Source organism: Nilaparvata lugens, chromosome 5, assembly GCF_014356525.2.
Source record: "Nilaparvata lugens isolate BPH chromosome 5, ASM1435652v1, whole genome shotgun sequence".
Taxonomy (NCBI): Eukaryota; Metazoa; Arthropoda; class Insecta; order Hemiptera; family Delphacidae; genus Nilaparvata; species Nilaparvata lugens.
In genome coordinates this window covers 20,783,717-20,795,754 of record NC_052508.1, presented here as the reverse complement: position 1 = coordinate 20,795,754, position 12,038 = coordinate 20,783,717, and the positions used below count along the sequence as shown (strand labels likewise).

General features: G+C 34.1%; 1 non-coding gene across 1 annotated transcript; it reads right to left on the bottom strand.

Annotated features, from left to right (window-relative positions):
• Positions 1-586: 586 nt before the first annotated feature.
• Positions 587-658, bottom strand: Trnad-guc. Its single transcript has one exon. It is a non-coding gene; the product is annotated as a tRNA-Asp (tRNA).
• Between the last annotated feature and the right edge of the window lie 11,380 nt (positions 659-12,038).

Here is a 12,038-nt window from a genome sequence, read left to right as displayed (position 1 = left end):
CCAGTGAAAAGGCACCTAACACTTTTTACGGTGTTTAGAAGTGAGTGAGACGTTCGCCATCTCTTTCTGAAATCGGCCCCTGAATTTATCTTTCGTGATAAACTAGGCGAAACAACTGGAAGATAATTTATCAAAAGACAGACGAGCTACTATTATGAACCAATCAGTCTCTGAGAATGAAACTTGCGTGTCCACTTACTATGCCAATGCCAATAAGCCAGAACGCAACAACCGAAATTAACATAGAAATTAACAGCTGAATTCATCAAATTGTAATTTTCTCCACGGTAATCGGAAATTTAAAATATTTTTCAACTTGGAAAATTATTGTATTTAAATTCAACACTGTAAATACTTTTCTATTCCAAATGTGTATTTCTCGAAAAAAGGAATGTTAAATTTCTTCAACACTGTATATTCAACACTGTAAATACTTTTCTATTCCAAATGTGTATTTCTCGAAAAAAAGAATGTTAAATTTCTTGAAAATCACAAAAACATTGATAATCATGAATGAAGGATGAAATTTCTGATTGAACATTACTTTTCACATGCTACTTGAATAAAACAGAGCAACAAAAAATTCCTCCCCGGCGGGGAATCGAACCCCGGTCTCCCGCGTGACAGGCGGGGATACTGACCACTATACTACCGAGGAATTGTTGAGTGAAATAACTTCCATGTTCTAGTTGAATCTATCAACAATACAACTGTACAAAATCAGCCTACCTATTTTGTACAGTAGTGAACAGGGTTGACATTATTTTCATTTGACAAATTTCAGGAGCATTCTATTCCATAAAGGCCTCGCTCTATCAATGGACACAGTGGGCAACTTTTAGGGTGCCTAATTTAGTCAATGTAAATGTCTTCTACGTTTTTCCAGGCGTTTGTTTTCTACTGAAAACTATATTGAAAAAATAATAAGATCGAATGCTATAAAATCTTATCTATGAATGAATATAATTTTGAAAATAATATTAAAGTATAATCTAGAAATCAAAATGTAGGCCTAATCATTATCGAGAGTGGAAAGGTAGAAAATGTAACACACGTAAAGAATCAATTAATTATTATTGCTGGTGCTAAGTTAGGATAATAATGATAATCACAAATTGAAAAACCAGTTATCATATAAAGGGAACGTTTATTCCTTGATTGATATGAAAATAATAAAATACTCTTCATACGGTAGCCTAAATGAACTGAAATATATTTATGTTTCGTCTTTTCAATACGTTATTTTCATCTCATTCTCAATCAATAAATGTTTATTCATTATTCATTTTATCCATACTAACTTCATACTTTGTACTATTCATCTATGCATAGTATTCATTATTCGCCAATTATTGAAACTTTCAATTACAGGAAGCTTGATAGCACCTGATGTATTGCTTTCATCTGTCTGAATATGCTTAGAACAAAAATGACAATTGTATTGAAACATTATAATTTGCTATAGCCTATAACAGATACTCTCAGTCATTTTTAATGTCTGGTTATTTCAACTTGAATAAATAAATAATTAAATGTACAGTGAATGGAAACTATTTCCATAACCATAAAGTAGGACCAACGGTGAAAACAAAAGGTATTAATTTTGACTGAATAAAAAATAATTTCACTTGAAAGTCAGTCACTAGCCTAATATTGGTTAATTTTTTCGAGAAAACTTATTTCCAATGTAATCTTAGATTAATCAGACTAAGGACAAATGATTGAAGTCAGTTTTAAGAATAATGATGGGGATTAAGTCAGTTTTTGATGGAGACATACCGAAGTACCAATTATATAAGCTAGCTATAAACGAAATGGATGCTGGTGAAATGAGATGGTATGCACTCCTGAATCGGTGTGCATTCATTAAAGGGACGCTTGTATGGTGGTTCAAATAGGGGTTTAAAAGTGTGACATGAGGGAGAGGGGGGGTTTGTATTTAGATGGATCTTGTTTGTCTGGATGCCCTGATATGTTGGCGGGGGGGGGGGAGAGGTAAGGGTATAAAGGGGGGTCTGGTGCCCCAGTTGGCCAGATCAATACCACCGGTACAACACCCGACACCCTCTGATGGCTCTGATGTACATTCTCTTTGCACAAAAACGCACTCTCGCACGCACGCAAATGTTTACAGAAGCAAGACGGAGTATAGAAGAATGAAGGGATGAAGAGGGCGAGAGAAATATAATATCAAGTGAGACAAGGATTATTATTTAATAAGCAAGAGGGTCCGGGATTGGACTCATTCCAAACCTGTAATGTAGGTCAGTGCTGAAGATTGCTCCAACTTTGCGAATGAGTTATTATATTGTTGTTTTTACTTACCACTCCAAGAATCAGGTCACTCAGATTCATGAACAATACGCTTGATTGCATAGTTCTATTTTAGCGATGCTCTTGTGCTACTGTAGATGAAAATTCAGTAAAGTAGAATCTGGATCACTCAAAATTTATCACCCTTGAATTTATAGTTATTATAGTTCTGGAACACATTCTGAAAATTTGTATTATCTTTCGAGAAAGTAGCAAGATTGTACCTCTTCAATATCTCTTGTCATATTGCAGGTTGAAACTTGAAAGATATATTGCAGTTGAAAACCTCGAAATATCTCACTGTTTTTTACTGGACGTAGCTTATGAACGTAATAAATAATATTAAAGTCGAATGAGCTTGGGGAAAATTAGCCACCTACAAATAACGGGAACGTAAAGCCAAAAAGGTTGCAAGTCATAGTAGTGAACACTTGATCCTCCTTTTGATTACATCTTAATTTTCCAAACTATAGCCTATTTGAAAGATCTTCATTTTTTCGTTATTTCCTTATTCCTCATTGTGGGATGAGACCGTCAATGAAGGTCCAAAAAAACAGTTTCGATCCGAAAATTAAATAAAAGCTGAATTCCCCACCATCGATAGAACCCTCCCAGAGGGTAATTCTCCCAAAAGTCCCAAGAAATCCCCTTGGAGCTTTCCGCCCCAGCCCCCTAAAACATGAAAAATGCAGGTAAACACGGGAAATCAATTATCTCTGTAACCATTGATCGGAAACAGTTCTATTATATGCCATTGGATTCGTTACATTAAGGACTACAATATTAGTTATATTAATTTTTCCAATAAATCAACAGTTTTCTTGATAAAAGAATATATATGTAAAAATTTAGGGGGTTTGTGATTTGATTTTTTTGTTTTCTTCGATTTACTTCGAAACAAGTAGTTTTAAAGGAAAATGAGCCGAATAATTCATGTAGCCACTGTCATTGCAAATCCATTGATGTATATTGTTATGTATTTGCGATTCGATTTGACGCCGTGGAAGGGGAAAAAGTCGACGCGGAACGGCGCGGCTGACTCTCTTAGCCATAGTAAACAGCAAACTGGAAATCAATTATCTCTGTAACCATTAATCGTAATAAAATCTATCATATGTCACTCGATTCGTTAAATTAAGGACTACAATATTAGTCAGATTCATTTCCTCAATAAATCGAACAGTTTCCTTGATAAAATAATATATATGTAAAAATTTAGGGGTTTTTCGATTTGATTTTTGTTTTCTCCGATTAACTTCGAAGCAAATAATCAAAAGAAAATTAGACAAATAATTAATGTAGCCACATTCATTGCGAATCCATTGATGTATATTGTTATTTATTTGCGATTCGATTTGACGCTGTGGAGGGGGAAACAGTTGACGCGGTACGGCGTGGCTGACTCTCTTCACCATAGTAAACAGTAAAATACAGTAGTAGGCCTACTGCTATAAGTTGCATCTTATTCACACTATGGCGCTCGAAACAATCAATTTTGTCCATTGTTTAGACATGTGATGAAACTAGTTTTTCACATTTTAATTCTCTAAATTCTCTAAAATCATGTTGTTGCTATATATATGTGCTAAATCATGCATTCTATGACAGACAAAGATATTGTTTGCAACCGATAAAATATTTATACTATTACATAAAATAATACATATTTAAATTATGTGTGTATGATCATAATAATTCTATGCTAAAATTTATCATAAGTTATGAATGTCAAAAACTGAGATAAATCATAGATTACAAAAGTGTTAACAGTGGCAATTTCCTGAAAAATCATAGCGTGCAGTGTTTGCTGTTTTCTACAGTTAATATTCTCCAAGCCAGGTTGATAATATACCTTCAGTTGAACCAAATATATATGACGGCTGAGGCATAAAAAATTTATACATTGGGCTTGTTGAGTTGAAACTTACTATGATTCTCTCTGTAAAGTAGCTTATCTTCCGCTCTTACTAGTTGAATCTACATTATTTAGACAGTCCAATATGAAAATTCAGTAGATTCTAAAGATGAAATCCATGCATACATACAAATTAAGGAAGAGTAAGCATGCTTAAAAGGTAGGAAAATCATGAAAGTGTTTCACATTTAACCACAAAGTACCCTACCGTATAAGATTAATTGAAAGATGATTCATCATCTTCCATTATTTTTGTTAACATATCGATTTTTCACCTCCACTCGCATCTTGTCATTCATTACACAAGGTTGGCAGAAGCTTTTCTTTATGTCGATTAATGTTGGTTGAAATTGATTTTGATTAGGACTCCAAAAGAATAGATCATTTTCTATTTGAAGCATTCAAATTAAATCTATTGAACATGATTTCTTATGACTTAGCATTCACAGATTCAGTTGGGTGAAGCTATTTGAAAATTGTATCTGATTATCAATTTCATAGTTTTCATACCATTCTAGTTCATTGTGATCATTGAAGGGTTGAAGTGATGAGTTGGTTCAAGTGAATTCTAGTACACAAGTATATTGTGCTTATAATGGGCTCTTCTTTATTTTCTATCGATGTTTTGCTCCAGTAGAGAAAATTTAAAATGTTGGTTTACATTTTATAAGCTTTATAAATAATATAAATTAACGGTAATACAAATTTGATAAATCCAGTATTAAATTAATCTATGTTGATTTTCATTGTATCGCTTTGTATCAATGTTACTTGCACTGTTTGCAATTCATCACTATTCTCTCAAGAATTACTTTTTTATGAATTTCATGATCTGAAAATTGAAATTCAAATGCTATTTGGATGACGTTCATATTCCACTGGTTTTTTTACAATAATTGTTACGTTGAAGAGTGAGGCAATTCAATCCATTTGGAAGTAAAAGGAAATCACAGTGCGATTTGAACAGTGGATAGTAACTTTGAAATTCAGTTGCTCAATTCATTTCGGCTTGATACTATCATTTGTAATTATAGTTGATCAGAAATATGCATTGTATATAATGTTTATATTTCAGTTTGACCAATCTTCTATCACAGTCTCGCTTTCATTCATAAGCATGATAATCCTAAATACGTTGATTACCTTAAAGATGTAGCTGATCTTACGTCGAACAATGTACAATACAAACAATTTTCATTAAATTACTATTATGATGATCATTGGAATTTCTGCCTGTGAATGAGAAAAAGTCATTTTATGAGCCTTGAAATTCGTACCTAGAAAAAGTTGCATTATTACTAGAAATTTTGTTATTTTTACTATTTATTATAGGTACTGTACCTATAATTGCGTTGATTTAAAAGTTGCATTATTACTAGAAATTTTGTTATTTTTACTATTTATTATAGGTACTGTACCTATAATGCATTGATTTTTGTGATTATAGAGATCAACTACTTTATTCTGAATCAGGATAAGGATAAATAGGGAAATTGTGAGATGGGGATAGCATCCATAGTTACATAGCATCAATTTGAAAGCTCTGATAATAATGATTTGAACGGAACTGCGATTGTGGCTTGGTATTGCCTCTTCATGTTCAGTGAGAATAGAAAGCTTCAGAGTAATTCGTTCTCACTATAATATTGGTGATATTTGGTAACATTTGTTAATATTTGAACCGAATATGCAACAAATTAATCTACTTTCAGCTTGAAAATTTTCAACTTATCAGGAGTACAGTGTTATCATTATAGTAATATCTCAGGTAGGCCCACACTTTTATTTATTTTTTTGTACACGTGATCTGATGATATTCATTCCATTATCAAGTGTTTAAATCATAAAGAGTGATGAAACAAGATAAAACACAAGAAAAGATATGAGAAGAAATTTTGAATCTTCATTTTTCACAAAATAAGGATAAGATGAAGGAGTCGGACACATACTATATCATGAAACTTCGTTGAAAAACATCAATATCTGAAACTAGAGTTATCAAATTGTGCTACCTCTGACTCGTATGGAGAAGGCACACTTCAAATTAATATAATAAATTCTGTGAGCAAACAACGAAATCCTGATTTTTATCATGAGCATGGTTAAATCAAGAAAATTGTAACATTTTTTTAGAATATTGAAAAGTGGAAATTTATATACAGCGCATGTCAAAACAATAGACAAAATTAATTATTTCGAGCGCCATAGTGTAAATGAGATGCAATGTAGACAGCAGTATTATTCTGTTTAATATGGTGAAGGGAGTCAGCCGCGTCGGCTGTTACCCCTTCCACAGCGTCAACTTGAATCGCAAATACATAACAATATACATCAATGGATCCGCAATGAATGTGGCTACAATAATTATTCGTCACATTGTCCTTTAAAATTATTTGCTTCGAAGTTAATAGGAGAAAACAAAAAAATCAAATCGAAAAACCCCTAAATTTTTACATTATATTATTTTATCAAAGAAACTGTTCGATTTATTGAGGAGATGAATCCGACTAATATTGTAGTCCTTAATTTAAGGAATCGAATGACATATGATAGATTTTATTCCGAATAATGGTTACAGAGATAATTGATTTCCAGTTTGCTGTTTACTATGGCTAAGAGAGTCAGCCGCGCCGTTCCGCGTCGACTGTTCCCCTTCCACGGCGTCAAATCGAATCGCAAATACATAACAATATACATCAATGGATTTGCAATAAGAGTGGCTACATTTATTATTCGGCTCATTTTTCTTTAAAACTACTTGCTTTGAAGTTAATCGAAGAAAACAAAAAAATCAAATCGCAAGCCCCCTAAATTTTTACACATATATTTTTTTATCAAGAAAACTGTTAATTTTATTGAAAAAATGAATATAACTTATATTGTAGTCCATAGTGTAACAAATCGAATGGCATATAATAGAACTGTTTCCGATCAATGGGTACAGAGATAATTGATTTTCCGTGATTACCTGCATTTTTCAACTTTGAGGGGGGCTAGGGGGGAAAGCTCCAAGGGGATTTCTTGGGACTTTTGGGAGAATGACCCTCTGGGAGGGTTCTATCGATGGTAGGAGATTCAGCTTTTATTTAATTTTCGGATCGAAAAAACCTTTATTGACTGGGCTATCATCTGAATTTCCACTGACCCATTTAGTATTGTCAAAATTGTTGAGATTATCATATAAGAGTACTATGTTCAGCCTCTTTCTGGTCTGTAATTTCACACCGAAATTGGAGATTATTGAAAAGTGTGTATCGTGCGCGACAAATACAGTAATGTATACTTTTAGAGAGGAAGATGGGGGAGAAGTGGGAGAAAGAGAGTGAGAGAGCAGCTTCTGTGGAGAGAATTACCATCGGCGGCACGTCTCTTGTGTTAGCTGGCTTGTAATTTTCTAGACTAATCTGAGCGACCGCCCTCTCGGCTGATCCTCCATTCTCACCGCAGCGTCCTGAGTCCTGACTGCGTGTCTCGGGTCTCCATTCCTAAACATTACTCGGCCCATTTCAGCAATAATTAGCCTCTGTTTCAGTCCGTGTCCCCTGAGAACCCGCCGACACTCTCACACGCACCTCGGCTCGACCACATCAAAGAGACGACATGAATTTCATCACTACGTACTCAATAAACAGTGTTTATCTTAGAACCTTCCGCTTTTTAATCACAGCTGTGGTCCGGGCCAAATCCACCCCTGTAAAATCACGAACAGTGTCCACAGAAAGGGTAGATTGTCTCCAAAATAGAGAAAAAATCTGGTGATTTTGTAACGAAACAAGAACAATATATAATTCTTCCAATGATTTTCTTGGAATCAGTTTTACAGCATGCCTCCTTTCATAGAACAACCGAGCCTTAAAGATCTCTCCATGCATGTAGTATTATCATTTAATTATATTTATACACGATTTTCTAAGAACTATTGTGAAGCTTTCCATGGCAATCTGTTCGATTGGATTATTTATACTAGTTCAGAGTCTAGAGTCAGATACTAGTTCATTCTTGAATAATTAATTTTTTTAATCAAAATCAAGATTTCCCCTGTAGATACCAAAATTCAAGAAGGCACACTTCTCAAAGTTTCAACTTTCAATGGCTTGGAAGTTGAAAAATATAGTTCTAGGATTTTCCTGTCGCTGTTTCCAAAATATTTCAAGAAGGCCTACTTTACTTCCAATTTCAAAGCTTGCGTTGAAGGCTGACGAATATTAAATATTGTTTAAACTGGGAATATCTTCGAGTGGTAATAAGACGTTCAGCTAGCTCGAACAATACAGTTCCTCATCTCCTTCAAATCCATTAGAAATGGCGGAATCAATATTAAACAGCAATTAGGAGCTGCTAAGCCTTGTAGCGTTACTATAACACAAGGCTAGACGCACTCGAGTGACTTTATGTCATTCATACTCGAGCTACCATCAACAAACCCTTTTCGAACAATGGCAGCCTGGTGGATTGCTTATGAATATTTAGCTCGTACACGTCGCGGCTTCAAAGGCCAATAATGGGCCCAGACCCATTCTCCAAGACTTGGGGGTTGGTAACGCACCTACCATGAGTGGGCTGTGTATTACACTCTTTCATAGCATCTACCCACCTTCTACATTACAATGATGGTTATCACAAATCCACATATAAACAATATTTCTACTTTCGCTAATAAGTTTTTTATTCGTAGTAAAAGTGCCAGGAAGATTTAGAAGTACAGTATTGGGTGCATCTCGTAGAACTCACCATTATTTTTTACAGTGTATCAGGATGAAATAAGTATTATGATATTTGTTGAGATTTGTGTAGTGGATACTTTCAAGTTTTTGAGTTGGAATGAGTTAAGCTATTGAATGAATTAAGGTATGTTTATAGGTACGTACAGATATACGCGCCGCGAACATGAGCAATTCATTTTTAATCAGCTGATGCCAAGCTTTTTATTCTGTATCTTACCGTTTCTGTAAAAATACAGATATAGTCAGCTGATTAAAAGTGAATTGCTCATGTTCGCGGCGCGTATAATCTGTACGCACCTTTAGATGTTAGATGAGATAATAATTATTAGTAAAATGTTTGAATATTCAGGGCTACTTTCTTGTATTTATAAAAAAGAATTATAGTACCCTTTAAACTACTAGTATTAATTGTAAAAATTTGTATTCTTGGTTCATTTGTATTCTTCTCATTTTATTAATTTTAAAGGGTACTATAATTCTATTTTATAATAATTAGTAATATAAATAATTTTTTGTCGATACTTGCAATTTATTGTGACTGTCTCTAGAATGATGTCAAGTACTGAACGTATTTTCGTTTCAATAATAATAAACTTCAATTTCTCATTTAATTTTTTGTACTTCTCAATTAAAATGTTCTATAACTTTTTCTGGTCATGAAATCGAAATCCACAACGCATTTCAGCATTCAACTGAGAGAACTATAATTGTGAGCCTTTTGTGCTCTCCTAACAGGGAGGGGGCTACCCTTATCGTACTCATGTTATTCAGGCAGGTCAAAGTGAAGGTTTAGTGAATGTCAAGAGGTCCAGGTTCTTTGCAGGCTATTTGTATTGGTAGGGGCTAGGGCTACGACAGTCTGTTGAAAGGGAACAAACAAACAAATCACAGGAGAGAGAGGAACCAGAACAAAAGTGAAAGAAAGGTCTAAAAATAGTGAATGGAGTCTGATAGTGAATGTGATGATCGAGTAAGCGTCAGATGTGATGAAAGAACAAGTCTTGTAAGTGCAGTTGATAGGCGAAAGGAAAGGATGATGGGAAAGTGCATTAAACTGTGGAAAATGGGTCGGATTAGTTTCTCTTTGTAGAACACGAATTATCTTTTAAAATAAATGAAAGTTGATATGTGTTTCAATAACATTAGAGGTGTCGTAACGTTAACTTGGCCTCCTCGCGCTTATGTCAATCATAAATCAGTTACATTTAAGTAGTTTATTTTCAAAGGAGCTATTGGTTTCATTGGTACAGTTATTAGGCTATAATATTGTTATACATCCTCAACAATCGACCTCACAACAATATTGCTTCACAGATGGAAATAAATAAGAAATTGCATTTGTTCAAATGCTAATTTCTTGGGCTGACAAATATTTTTTTATAGTAGCGCTCATCGAATTTTCATCTAGCTGTTAATCCTGTTGTCAGTATTTGCAGTAGCAGAAGTCTTCGGGGTGATTTACAACATTTAATTGGGATTTTCGTTCAATAATAATATTGGTTCACATTTTACTAAGCCTGCAACGCTGGACGTCTCACCTACCTACCTCAAAAGCTATAGAATAGCTTCTACTTCTAGGAGAGTTTAAAGTAAGATATCTCACTCTTCTAAATATATAAGGAGTCTTATCGGATCTCCCATTTTATTATTAAAAAATAATTAAAAACAAAAATATTTCACTGTATATCGCTGTAATGTAATTCTGAGCTACGGTTAAATTAATAATCGAATGAAAAATTGAGTTTGTATGGGAAATTTGACAGTAGCCTAACATTGGTTCGCTGACGTGCAAATTTTCGCGATAAAAATCTAGAATTTTCCATTCATATTCAATATAGCATGTTCCCGAATTATAAGTGAAAAAATTCTGGGAAATTCAGAACGGAAACTCGTTTATATCACATAGACGTCAAAAAGAAGGTACGATATTCTATTCTTGCGGAGAAATAGCTCTAAGGAAAGACTTAAACAATGGGGAATAAAAGATCTGGTATTCGTCTTTTTGCTCCAGGAAACTGGAAGGATATAGTTCAGCATAAAAACAAACCTCTCAGAACAGATGTGTTTGCTTGCCATGTGTGTTGAAAGAACCCCTTACGTCAAAGACAGCACTAAAAAGGGGGAAATCCAGTTAAAGCTTCCGCCTTGCTCCCCAGAATATTGGAGATTGTTTGAAGATCACAATCATTCTATTTTGAAGATTGATTCAGAAGAGGCGAATACATCTTGAGAAAAACAACTTAAAATATAACTAGTTTTGTTACCCAAGGTTCTCAAAATCATGAGAACATCTTATTTCAGCGTATTAGCCTATTGAATATGCGAGAAAGTAATAATTTTCTCAGAGATCAGAGAATATCATGTCTTCTCACTAGACATGAAGTACAGTGACTTTAAATAAACATTGTGGTCAATGCAAGTCTTGTATTCTATTGGCTGACTGTTTGCTCAAGCTGCCATTGTGGTTCTCTATTTCATTTTTCCCGATGCTATAGCATTGGAGCAAGATTTATTTCATTTATATATTTTTTTAGAGTTTTCTATTGTCTGGAGAATGAGAATTAGGAATTGGGCGGTTGGCTCGGTTTTAATTATTTTTCCTACAGATACCTTCAAAAGTGACCATTTCTGCACTGATTGCAGGCCGCAAAGAATCACTTTTCCGCTCTAGTGCGCAAAGTATTACTTTGCGTACTCCAGATTTGCAGCATGACAACGCAAAATAGTTAGTAGGTTATATGGAGCACCAGTGCAGGAAAATCAAAATTAATTTGGTAACACTGACTGTGGTCCACGTTATAATAATTATGGCAGTGGACAACGGAGTTGCCTTGCCATTATGTGCCTTGATTAATTTAATCATTATTATTCAATTTTAAATAAATAAAGGGTTTTATTAATAATAAAATTACACAGAAAAACATTTGATGGATTTCAGGGAATTTTACCCATAATTACCCACTTTTCATATTCAATGGTAACTGTAGGAAAAATTTAATGTGAAATACGTGCGCAAAGTTCGTTTGCTGCACTTAAGAAACCATTATCCCGCACTAGCCTATGGCTCGTGCGTAAACGTTTCTTTC